We start from the raw sequence: 12,711 nt of genomic DNA on the forward strand, positions 1-12,711 counted from the left end.
TATGTTGATATTTTCCTTTATTAAAACCTTCTTAAGGTGCCTAAATTTCAGCACGCCGTCAAATCGACCACAATGTGTTTTCGTATTTAGTTTCTTAAGGCATGACTTTATACGGTTCAGCTGCCGTTCAAAGTACAAATAAGAATTGTTCGCAGGGAATGTCACAAAGTTGTCAGGAGGCGTTTTAACCGCTGCACAATGATAATGTGTTATATTGCAACATGTTCAAAAGACAGAATAAGACACGTTAAAAGCAATGTTCTAGAGATTAACTTTGAATACATAAAGTCCACAACGATGATATCGCCAAATCAAACCTGCGTGTTGAAGAAGAGGACTCCAGAATGTAATCTCGTAAGCGACACTTTAGCCTCTCTAGTGGACCACCATCTATTGTTTCACGAAAAATTGAGATGCGAAAATAACCTGGCGCACAATGAAGATTTGAGAAACTTGTTTAAAGTTGCAAATTGTCTCGAATCGCGCCACTGACAAACTTAGGTGTTGAGAAACTAGTGATTACCTGAGCATCATTTGATACCACTGTGAGTTCATGAGCCGATTCATAGTAAGAAGCATTTCTGGTCCGGCATCCACACCAAAAGGACAAGGAAGAGAACAAACTAGCTTTATTGAGAATGCAACAAAAACATGGAAACGCCAGCCAGCTCGTTTTCTTGCTTGCGCATGGGAGAGGCCCTCAGACCAGGGCTCCTGTGGCTTTCATTGCGTCCCGGTCCCGCCACACCAATTTGGTGTAATTGCCTTCGGACGAACAAATCTAGCGATTCTAATGCGTTTCATAAAGTAGGTTTTGTTAGCGAAGAAGATGACGCTGGCCAATATACAGGTAATTTATGTAAAGCTGATGTAACATCCGATAATTCAGCCTGCAAACTAGTCCTGAAGTAAGGTAATCACACGCAAAGACAAGAATTCAGAGTTGGCGATAAAATAGGCACACCTGCTTTCTCTTCACAGACGAAAGAATCAGTCACGATGACGGTTCTTGCTTCTAGGCAAGCGAGGACTGCGTGGAAAAAAGAGAAGGTACATGTTCATGTCCGAGAGCCGGCTAGTCGTCAAAAGGTTACTAGCTAAGTCCGTCATTATGCAACCCCTTTAAGACGTTTTTGACCCCCTGGTACCAAATGCACGTCATCGAAGGTGTTGAAATCGTTCCGCAGCTCATGTTGTTGTGGCTAGTTGCCCTATTGATGATAGTGGCCTGCATGGGGGTGATGGTAATACGGGACCCGGCTTTGCTCGTGTATCTACGTACACGACATGGACATTTCAATATTAGAGCTAATAGACAGGCGCAGACGAAGGCGAAGATGGCCGTGGAGGCAGGATGAAATCATTAACCTAAGGAAAAAGAACAAGACCTGTCTTCCTGAGGAACAAATAAAAAGCCCTCAGGTCACCAAGGAACAGACGCAAATTCGAAATAATCTTCAAGGTAGCAACGATGTTTTTCCCAAATAGCGCAAAAGGAGATATTTACATTATGTACTTATCCCGATGACGGGGACAGGCCGATCATATCTTAAGCAAGGTAGGAGTTGACCACAGTAAGCCAAATTGGCAAGATATCCAGCTGCACTCCTTCGCCAAGAACACCTACTGACAGCCCCCAGCCACGGCGACCGGGTCTGCTATGGAAGAAGACGAATATCGGTGGGTTAATGTCACCATGGTCAAAGGGTGCAGAGTGGCCAAGCCTGTCTTAAGCTTCGAAGACGCGATGTTTCTCGAAATAATATTTAACGCTGCGCTGCGCCATAGCAAAAGCGCTTTGTCCACCTGCATGGAGACACAGTTCTAAGCCATTGTTCTCGGCGACCGGGACTTTCTGCGTGCTGCCCGGGCGGGGTCATACACAATGTTCGCCTACGTGCTTCCCACCGTCATTGACACAATTAGCCTGGAACGACCCCGCAAATACGGCGACAACACTATGATACCCGTGCTCAAAACAACGCGAGCGCTCGTGAAGCCGAGACACCGCGTCGTCGGCGACCTCGGAAGCTTCTCGGGACTGCGCAGCGTCTGCGATCACAGCGGTGTACTGAAGGATACCCATCGCGCCGAGGGGACTCGGGTCTGTGATGTCGGCGTCGCGACGCCCGGTCGCCTCCTGGAATTCGTGAAGGAACGCCCGGTGAACCGTCTCTTGTGATCCTTCCTAGACATTATTGAAGCGGACTCCATAAAGTCATATAGGCAAGCGTCTACACACTGCGCATCAACCAGTTGGTGAGCATCGCCAATGAAGGCGATGTGTACACCTTCGTCACGTCTAGCAACCGCGCCCTCGCTGAGGAGTTCATCGCGACCCGGTGAGACACCAACCATATGGCGGCCTTCTCTCTAGGAGCTTTCTAAGGCGGTTTCTGCGAGAGGAATACCTATTCTCAGGGCCAAGCGATGACATTGATTGATACACTAGGAGCTTGGGTGTCATTTACGCCTTGTTCTTAGATATAAATATGAAATAAAGAACAATATTCCAATGCTTGCAGATTTGGCAGAATTAGCTGAATATTCTTCTTCGTATCCCTTACGGCTCATGAGAAAGTACGAAACAAGAACACCGCGCACAAATTACGGGGCCCAGATGCTGAGAACAACTTTGCCCTCTGTGTTAAATCTGTTATCGCAAAATGATTTTGATATTTATTGTTGCAAGTGTGCACTTCATGCTTTTTTGGTGAGGTGATGTCTATAATGTCAGCTTTGAACTTATCTTTGATGTTTTTTATTGCGTGTAGCTGTTGTGCTCTTTTTTTTTTTTGCAACTATGCGCGAGAATAATGTACGCTTTTTGTGTGTTTATACTTATGTACGCCAGTTTTTTTTTTTTGTATACCGTCACTGCATGCTGAACTGTAATCGGCTGGGAAGCCTAGTCAAGCTCACAAGAGCTTTTTCTTCCCATGCCCTCTACTTCCTGAAGTGAAGTGAAATAAAGCTTATTCTATTCTATTTAGCAATCGATGTCGTCCTCACCTCTACTGCTAAGCAATTGCCGTGATAGGTAGCGCCAAGTAGCCTGGATCGGCGGTGATCACTGGCACAACGACAACTTACGCTGCTACAATAAAATTCAGAAATTTGCGCTCAAAAGAGGAGGAGCCACCAAATGCAAAACCACTGTCTGGCTTCAGCCACATGATCAAGAACCTGAGCTTCACATATTTTCGATGATTTTACTGGTCATTGTTATTACAGTGAAGCGGTATTCGGCTAGCACTCGGGATTTTATGGCGTCTGCGCGGAAAAACGGTCCCCTAAAAAGCGAGAGTGAAAGAGCCAACAACAAAAGCAAACGCATATCGCCGCTCGCGTCGGAGTTCGGTTTAACGGCCACCGGTGTCTAAAACACCCTGTCTCTGTGAATCTATAACGTAGTGCGTGACGCAGTGCGCGCCTGATAAGGCGCTCACTGCGTCTCAGTCAGCTATGGCGACAGAGCGCGGCGGCTCAGTCAGCTAAGGCGTTGAGCTGCTGAGCACGAGATCGCGGGATCGAATCCCGGCTGCGGCGGCCGCATTTCGATGGAGGCGAAATGCAAAAACGCCCGTGTGCTTGCATTGTAGTGCACGTTAAAGAACCCCAGGTGGTCAATATTAACCCGGAGCCCTTCACTACGACGTGCCTCATAATCAGAACTGGGGTGCTATGCAGGATGCCCCGAGTTTGGCGAAACTCGGGATCTTCACGAGCTCTGGCGACGCCCCAAGATCAAAGAACAAATGGTAACAAGACGAAGTTTGTCCATCGGCACGCCTCCAGTTTCATTGGTTAATCTAGATTCACTCTGGGTGGCTATTATCCCTTGGGCGTTGCCATATGGGCGGTCGACAAACTGGGGCTCACGTGATCATACGGTCGGTGCATGGTCGTGCCTTCTTTCACTTGTTTGTCGTTCCACCGAGTGCAATACAGGCACAAGCAAGTTATAAAATAAATTCATTTAGTACAATAATATTAGTCACATTAACGTGGGTTGTAAGCATTTTAATGTTTCCACGATGTACACGGAATGTGTATTAGACTAATTTGTATTTAAATACGTTTCGCGTTATGCCACGAGGGGACGCTCGCCCCCCTGTTTTTTTTTCTGGATTCGATTGGCACGCTCGATACGTGCTTGCTCTAGCATTTCCGAGCACCAATTGGTGTGCGCTTGCTTTTCTCACTGGGTTTCCAACAGATCGCTCGTTGCTCCTTTGCTCTAGATTGGATTGGTGCGGCTCACTACGTGCTTGCGCTCCCATTTCCGAGCAGAGATTGGTGTGCGCCTGGTTTTCACACTGGGCCTTTAACAGATCGCTCGTTGCTCGCGCTAAAGAAAAGCTGCGAGTAGCGCGCGCATCCAGCTACAAGACGAAGTGAGCGTCGGCTAGCGCATAAGTGGTTTGCCGCGCGCTTACCGTGTATATACAAGCACACAGGAATGCCGGAAAGCACACATACAAGGGTCAGAAAACTACGCTTTATTTTCTTTTACTTTGCGATACACCTCCATACTGGCAAGCGTCGAGCGATGGCTTCTAACAACCGCGGGAAAGAGTCTTTGTAGTGGCTAGCCCGAGCGATCCGTGGCTTCTAACAAACGCACGAAAGGGTCTTTGCAGCGCACGTGGATCTTGACTGCCACCACATGCATCCCAGGTGGGACTCCAGCATCGGTGCAGTTACCCTGTACCCATCGCTGACGAGGGAGCGCTTCACTTTTTGACAATAACTTTCTTTTTTTTGCGTGTGAACGCCCGTGATGGGGTCCACAAAGTTCACGCTTTGGTTGACTGTCTACCAATGCGGATTGAGGCATAGCCCCGTTAGCATCCACTAAATTTGGGATACATTTGTATGCGGCCAATTCGTCACTATGAATAATGGTCCCCGGTTGAACATTGGCTGCAATAATGGCGCCTAGCGTCGCCGCCTTTCGTCGGTCGACTTTGAAAGTCGCAGCACCCCTCTGGTCGCGCAGAACATGCCGAAGACGCATGGGCCCCCAACTTTAACACCGCCGTAATTTTGGCGGCTGGCGGAAAGTTGTCGCCCGTCATTAGGCGGCCTCGATTGTACACTTTTGCTCGCCGCGAAGAAGGCACTCATCAATTTGCGCTCTGTACCCGAGGTACCAAGTGGAGGTCGCGCCAGCAGCTCGTCCCTCGCGCCCTTACGGGGGTAGTTCGTCCTGTCGGCGATGGTGTGCTCCTATAGAGGAAACAAGTCGCCGGTCATCTCCTTCAACAGCCATATGTCTACGCTTTTGGTCACGCAGTACGTGAGCCAAATCATTTGCCGCCTGGAGAGGTGGTCGTTCCGGACGGCCGAGGCGGTCCGTGTTGGCGAAGTAACGTCCTTCGCCTCTCTGACCGTGCTGTGCAGCTTTACCATGTAACTGCGAAAACTGATTTCGGCACCTGTTGCATCGGAAGGCAGCCCGGCTTCCATTCTGAGTCTTCCAATATAATGTGACCACTTCGCCTACGCAGGTTGGTTGGCCCGGGTTGAACCCCAGGTGCTCGCAGGTGCCCCAGTACTCCGATGACGACGCCGGACCTGGCCTGGGGCTAGGGCGCGGTGGACGAGCAGCGCTTGAAACAGGAGAGAGCCGAAGCGATCGCACGAACTTTTCCTCCGCAGACTGGTCACATCAGTCTGTGCTCGGAAAGCATAATATGCCCGCCACGCAGTCTCCGCAGACAAGGGCGTTCGCCTAACTCGTCACACAGCCAGCGCACTGACGTTTTGGAAAGGCAAAAACGACGCTGAAACTCTACGTCGGTCATGTAGCTGAACGGGTCCAGATGGTCATATTGACGCTTGCCGCCGCTGGATGCGATGACACAGGCTGCTGCTGCCGCCGCCATGCTCCCGAGTTTAACTCGAGGGGGGTTTCGCGATGTACGAGTTTGGCCCGAGTTCGCGTGTCAATCAAAACCATAGGTCACGCCCCGAGCGAGGCATGTAACTCTTGTGCGCGCCCACCACGGTTGGGCCACGCCCAACTTGATGATGATGATGATGATGATGATTTATTGGCATCCCCTTTGAAACGGGGTGGCGACAAATAGTCACCTAGCCTGCTTGATTTAATCAGGTATACTACACATGTTCTTTATCTCGCATTTTTGTATACCTTTTTCAAAAATTTAGCTTGTCCGCTGCCTATGATTTTAAGAGATCAGGTCGTATCCATCTTTTCCCTGCTTTTTTTCCACCAGTACTCTAATCGTCTCTTGCTGATATCTACGGCTGATCTGTTTATGTTTCCTTCCACTTTAAACCCAAGCGCTTCTGGAAGTTGCACGTTACCTACGGTTCTCGCTGGGTGGATCCCGTCGCATTCCATTAGGATGTGCTGAGTGGTCTCTGGATCTTTACTGCAGCATACACATGTCTCATCTAGTTCCGAATATTTGTTCCGATATGTTTTCGTCCTTAGGCAACCGGCTCGAGCCTCAAATAGCAAGGCACTGCCCTTTGTGTTATCGTACAGATTTTCCCTTCTAATTTCTTTCTTCTCATTCTTGTAAATCTCCATTGTCCTTTTCGTTTCCATTCTTTGCATCCAATTCACGGTCTCTATTTCTCTCTCTTTCTGATGATCCCTGGTTGTCTATTTACAGTTTCGATTATCCTGTACTTGGTTGCCAACTTCCTTGACCTCTTCCTCCATTCTGTGTCCACGCTTTTCATGTAGAGATACTTGTGCACTTTAGCCGCCCATTTATTTTCATCCATGTTCCTGAGCCTTTCTTCAAAACTAATTTTGCTTTGTGCTTCTCTGACTTCAAAAGAGGCCCAACCCATGTCTCCATGCACTGCCTCATTTGTCGTATTACCGTGTGCTCCCAAAGCCAACCGGCCTACTGATCTTTGGTTAACTTCTAAACCCGCCAATATATCCGATTTTAAGCATATAATGGCATTTGCGAATGTTAGCGCTGGCACCATTACTCCTTTCCAGATTCCACGCAGCACCGCATACTTATTGTGGCCCCACAGTGCTCTGTGTTTCATTAATGCTGCGTTCCGCTTCCCCTTTATTTTCAGATTATCTTGGTGGTTGCTTGAGTAATTCTTTCCTTCGTTTATGTGTACGCCAAGGTACTTATATTGCTTCACTATGGGTATTACTTGCTGTTGAATTGACACCACGAAGTTACTCGTGTGTTCATTAAAGATCATAATCCCTGATTTCTCTGTGCTAAACTTAAGGCCTAGATTTGTCGCTGCGTTCCCACAGATATTCGCAAGTATCTGTAAATCTTTTTTATTGTCCGCTAGTAGCACAATGTCGTCTGCGTACATCAATCCAGGGACCTTCTGTTGCACCATTTGTCCATTACGCATGTAGGATAAATCAAAACCTAATTCGCTGTTTTCCAGTCGTCTTTCTATGCCCTTGACGTAAAGCGTGAACAACAATGGTGACAGAGGGCATCCTTGCTTCAATCCTTGGTGAATTCCCACCATTTCATTTCCTTTTCGGCCTTCCCATGCCACTTGTACTTGGTTGTCTCGATATATCTCCCTCAGCAGCTCCACGAAATCGTCATCTATGCCTTCGTATTGAAGAATATCCCACAACAATTCCCTGTCTACGTTGTCATAAGCTCCTTTAATATCTAGAAATGCTACCCATAAAGGTCTTTTCTGAGCTACTGAAATCTCTATGCACTGAGTTAGTACAAACATATTGTCTTCTAAGCGTCTGCCTGGCCTGAACCCATTCTGTAGTTCCCCCAATACACCGTTTTCCTCCACCCACTTCGACAGTTCTAATTTTATGGCTTGCATTGCCATTCTATATATCACCGACGTTACTGTAACTGGCCTGTACGAGCTCGTCTTATCCTTATCTCCTTTGCCTTTGTAGATGAGATTCATCTTGCTTTCACGCCATCCAACGGGAATATTCTTTGTTCAAATCACTTGCTCTATGGCATTAGTCAGCAGTGTCTTGCTTTTTGGACCGAGGTTTTTGATTAGCTGTATTGGGATTTCATCGGGTCCTGCTGCCGTGTTGTTAGGGACATTTTCTGCTGCCTTTTTCCAATAGAAGCTTTCTATGCTGAATTTTGATCTCTCAAGCCTCTCTGTTGTTGCTGGATCTGTTGTCTGAACTACTTTTTCTCGTGCCGAAGTTATGCCTGATAACGTCTGTGATGTACCGCAGCGCATCATCGCCTTCATAGATGTTACCGTCTTCATCCCTTATAGCCGTTTGCGAGTTTCTAGTTGGAGCTCCGAGTATTTTTATATGGTTCCAGAATCTTTTTGGGGCGCCTTTGTCTCTTTTGTGAATGTTATGCACCCAACGTTCACTTGCGCATTTAATTTTCTCTTGCACGAGCTCACTCGCAACCCTTTTCTTTTCTCTGTATGTATTCCAACGCCCTTGTCTGCGGAGACTGCGTGGCGGGCATATTATGCTTTCCGAGCACAGACTGATGTGACTAGGAACTTATTTTTCGACAACAGCGACGTGGTGCGGAACTGAGAGGCATTAACAATCTTGACCGGCGAAATAAAACACGCACAACGCACTGTCATCGGTGATGTACTCAGCACCACTAAAAAAAAAAAGCGTCGACTTTCGCTGCCTTATGCATATGTCTTCTTGGGCTGTGATGACCCCACAACACGGTTCATTGCCTGCGTTGTGGCTACGTAGCGCACAGCAAATAATTATCCGCACGTCACTGTAGCTGCTTGCAAGGCGTCGATGCGCTGTGGTGGACGACGATCTTGAGCAGTGCGTAGTGTTTTCCAACGACAACGTATCGCAGCTGTCATTTGAGATGGCTGCTCTGTCAATGATATAGTGCAGCAAACACGGTCGGCGGTCAGCGCAAACACACCCAGTGCAATGGAATTTTGTCATCACAAGTACGGCACACTAAACAATTGCAACGCCTTCCTGCGTTCGAAGTCTAATTTCCTACCTGCACACAAGAGCCCTCACCAACCAAAATGCGATTGCTGCGCGGTCGTTACGATAACCATCTGCGATCGCTGTTAGCTCAGCAGCAGAGGCAATCGGCAAGCACATTGGAGTGAACAACACACTCAAATTCTGCGCACATGCGCACGGAGGCACCTTTAATGGGCAAGCGGTGACAAGCGACGAACTGTGTCGCTGTGCAGCACGCTCGTGTTCGCAATGCATCGCGGAGACTTCGCGCACGCAGATAAACTGGTGCATTTTCATTGTGCTGCGTCACTACGGACCCAGAATACCGCACAGCCATTTTGCAGCGACAGCCGTTGCTAGCGTCTCTATGGCTAAAGTGTCGTTTCAGTTGGTAAAGCGGCGGCCTTACTAGCCGCCGCAGTGAAGCACCTGCGGTTAACAGCCATGCCGCAGCGCTGCGTTGCCATTCCCCTATTAGACAGGGAATGGGCAGATCGTTGCCATGACTGACTTTATCGAACATAGCACTGCAGCGCCCCTGGCGACTGCTCACCGCATGAACTCCCTCGTGCGTGTGACCCTCTAGAATGTATCCGCTTGTAAGCTTTCGCCTCACTGTCGCCACTCGCGGCAAAAAAGTACAAAATTTCATAATTCATTATATGTCCGTTTGTCATCACAAATTTACAGCATTCAAAACAAAAAAACCGATACTTTAAGAAGTAAAATGTTGGTTATTTTATTTGTTGTATTTCAAAGTATTCGATTGAGGGAAAGTATAGGTGCAAGAATGCACCGCATGTGCCCTGTTCGCATTCGACGGAGGATAGAAAGATAATGCCCGAAAAAGGAGGCACGCCCTTGACGCGCCCGAGAAAGGCGTGGCAAGCGGCTCACGGCAAGTGTGCAGATAGACAGCGGGGCAGTGACGGTATTGCTAAATTGCGATAATACGTTGATAACAATACGCGGCGCTGGCGCGTTTTGTTGCGCAGTCCTCTGTGCTTGAAGCCCGGCAGCACTGTGCCGCGCAGGGTGCGCTCATGTTGTCATACGCGGCTTTATCTCGACATTTCTTTTTTCCTGCTGTTATTGAACGTTCCTTGCTATCTTCGTTCACTGACTGCCATCGAGCAAACTCGGGTAAAACTCGGGTGAACGAGAAACTCGGCGCATCCTGCATAGCACCCCTGGACAAAATTTGTGGGAAGTATACCTGTGGTATTGCAGGTGATGAGCGCCAACTAGTCCACATTTTAAGGCGAGACCCTTAGTTGGATATGTTTCAAGGTGAGCGTTTCAGGTACAGAAAGTAATGTTACCTAATGAAGGCCAGAAGCGAGCCGAATCATGTCTAGTCGTGTATAATAGATTATTGATTAGTAAAGTACATTTATGACTGATTATTGATTGGATTAAGGTGATTTAAGGTCGATAATTGTGGGTTAAGGTGGATTAAGGCTAGGGTCGATTAGGGAGGATTTAGTTGGATTAGGGTGGTTTAGGGTGGATCAAGATGTAATAAGGAGCATTAGGGTGCACAAAGGTGGATTAAGATGAATTAAGGTTGATTAAGGAGGGTTAGGGCGGATTAAGGTCGAATAAGGTAGATTAAAGAGGATTAAGGTCGATTAAGGTTTATTAAGGATGATTAGGGTGCATTGAGTTGGATTGAGGTCTATTAAGGTGTATTAAGGAGGATTAGAGTGGATTAAGGTCGAATAAGGTGCGTGAAGGTGGATTAGTGTGGATTGAGGTGAATTACAGTAGATTTTACAAGACTCGCATTCGCGTCTTTTAGGCGATAGCTGAGGACACCTGGTAATCTTTTTCAGTTCTTGAACTTGCTTTGAACTGGGCTGCCATGCACGCGTGAGTGGGTGACGATTATTATTTGGTTTTCTCACGGATACAGGCAATGTGCACGACGCGATCGCGCGTCCTTGCTGTTGACTTCTAGGCGGAGGCCGGGAACCTTCGCTTCAATAGCGAATGCGTTACAGTCACCTTTCTTCGGTTTTGTTCTGTGGGTAAAACTTTTCCATCCATGTAACACGAGCCGATGTCATTGTATCAATGCGCTTTCATTACGAAGGTTGAGCAATAAATACTGATTATGGTTATGATGTAGCAATGCAGGGAATATTATGTAGGCAATAATGTTTAGCACTGCAGCGTATTAGCCACTTGTACTTGTATAAAGGACATTATATTCATCCTGCCTGAGTGATTAACTCTTCGATAAATGTTTTAGCTACATTTCACTAAAGACCAATTTGAGCCGCGCATATTACAAGAACTTGGAAAAAATAAAGCTGAAGCCCAACGCAGTTCCAACAATTTTCACCCACCTTCCTGTCGTGAAGCACAGGAAACCCCCTCGACAGCGGCATGAACCTCGAACTGACAGTCGTAAGTGATTGCTGCTGCTTGCTCCTTGTCCCACCTCTAATAATTTCAGCAATAATGATCTCGGTCGCTTAAGGACGCAGCCAACGACACTATTGACATAGAGAAAGAAATTCAACAAGAGGGGACACTCGGAAAAAAGTGGCAACAGGAAACACGTCACCATACGTCACGCTATACTTTTGACACCGAACGTTAGCTGCCGCGAGCACCGAAAAAAAAAAGAAAGTGAACTTAAGTTAACAGGCATTCATTTATTTTTTTTAATTCATTGCCGCGAAAACTAAAACGTTTTGCGTATAAATGAACTTAAGCTTTGCGACTTATTTTCCTTGCCTTACCTGGCCACAGCAAGGCCAATTCACATAGGTCGCGAAGCTTCGGGCGAAAAGCGGTTCAGAACCTATTGCCAGCGACATCAACAAGGGGAGTTAACAAACACTGATAAAAAAAACAATTTTTTGTCAAGGGCGAAGCAATTTTTTATACTGTTCAAGCGACATTTATGTCCCAATCAATTCTGATTAGGCGCAATGTGTAAAGAAATTATGACAGTGCTTTTTTTATACCTTTTTCCAAGCGCCCTCTGAAGAAGGGGCGCATGTCGTAATCATACCATGCAGCCCTTGTAGTGCACGGAAAGGCGCGCTCGTGAAGTTCGTCTGCTACGACACGCCTCCTCGCATGCTTTGGTGTTTCGCTCCTGCATGCGTTCTCTGAATTATTGTGGCGCGAATTTACTTTTTGCTGAGCGTGGTGTTGCGAGGTGCGTTTCATCGTGGATGAAAGTGCTGAACACTGCGTCCAACGGGCACGGCGTCCTACGGGACGATGCGACCAACAGTTCACGCCGAACGTTTTCCTCGATACCCGCGGAAACAATGTGCCGTGCAAGGATGCAACAGCAACGACCGTACGGCTGGCGTTTCACTACACCGGTTTCCTCTCTATTCCACAAGGTGAGGCAAAACTCTATTACTATCAATGCCTTCCTGTAGGGTTGTGTGGAGGGATGCCGTGGTGCTTTGAAAAATTTGTGTGAAACTTCTGTTACTTTACAATTAGCGCTACGTTGTGGCCTTAGTTTTGGCTCGGAGCTTTTGGTGTCAACTTCCCCAGCGCTTCACCACCTATTCAAATAGCCTAAATATTGTGTGTGCTTCAGTCAATTAAAATTCGCATCGCTTTAGTTCTATATAAAAACAACGCTCCAAATCGTTATTACTGTACTTAGATGCACAACTAGGTCGATATTTTGTAGCGATGCCTTTCATGTAATAATGCCTTTTTGCGCTTATCGCGCTTTGTCAGTGGTCGGAGCGACGGTCCGCTCGCGTTATCAACGGGATCAGCCGGAACAG

At 47.3% G+C, this 12,711-nt stretch overlaps 1 protein-coding gene across 6 annotated transcripts in view; it reads right to left on the reverse strand.

The window, feature by feature from the left end:
* LOC119455262 (DNA topoisomerase 3-alpha-like) overlaps positions 1 to 12,711 on the reverse strand; it is a 136,673-nt gene that overhangs the window by 55,319 nt on the left and 68,643 nt on the right. The gene's annotated exons all lie outside the window — the stretch shown is intronic.

Source organism: Dermacentor silvarum, chromosome 1 (assembly GCF_013339745.2).
Source record: "Dermacentor silvarum isolate Dsil-2018 chromosome 1, BIME_Dsil_1.4, whole genome shotgun sequence".
Lineage (NCBI taxonomy): Eukaryota > Metazoa > Arthropoda > Arachnida > Ixodida > Ixodidae > Dermacentor > Dermacentor silvarum.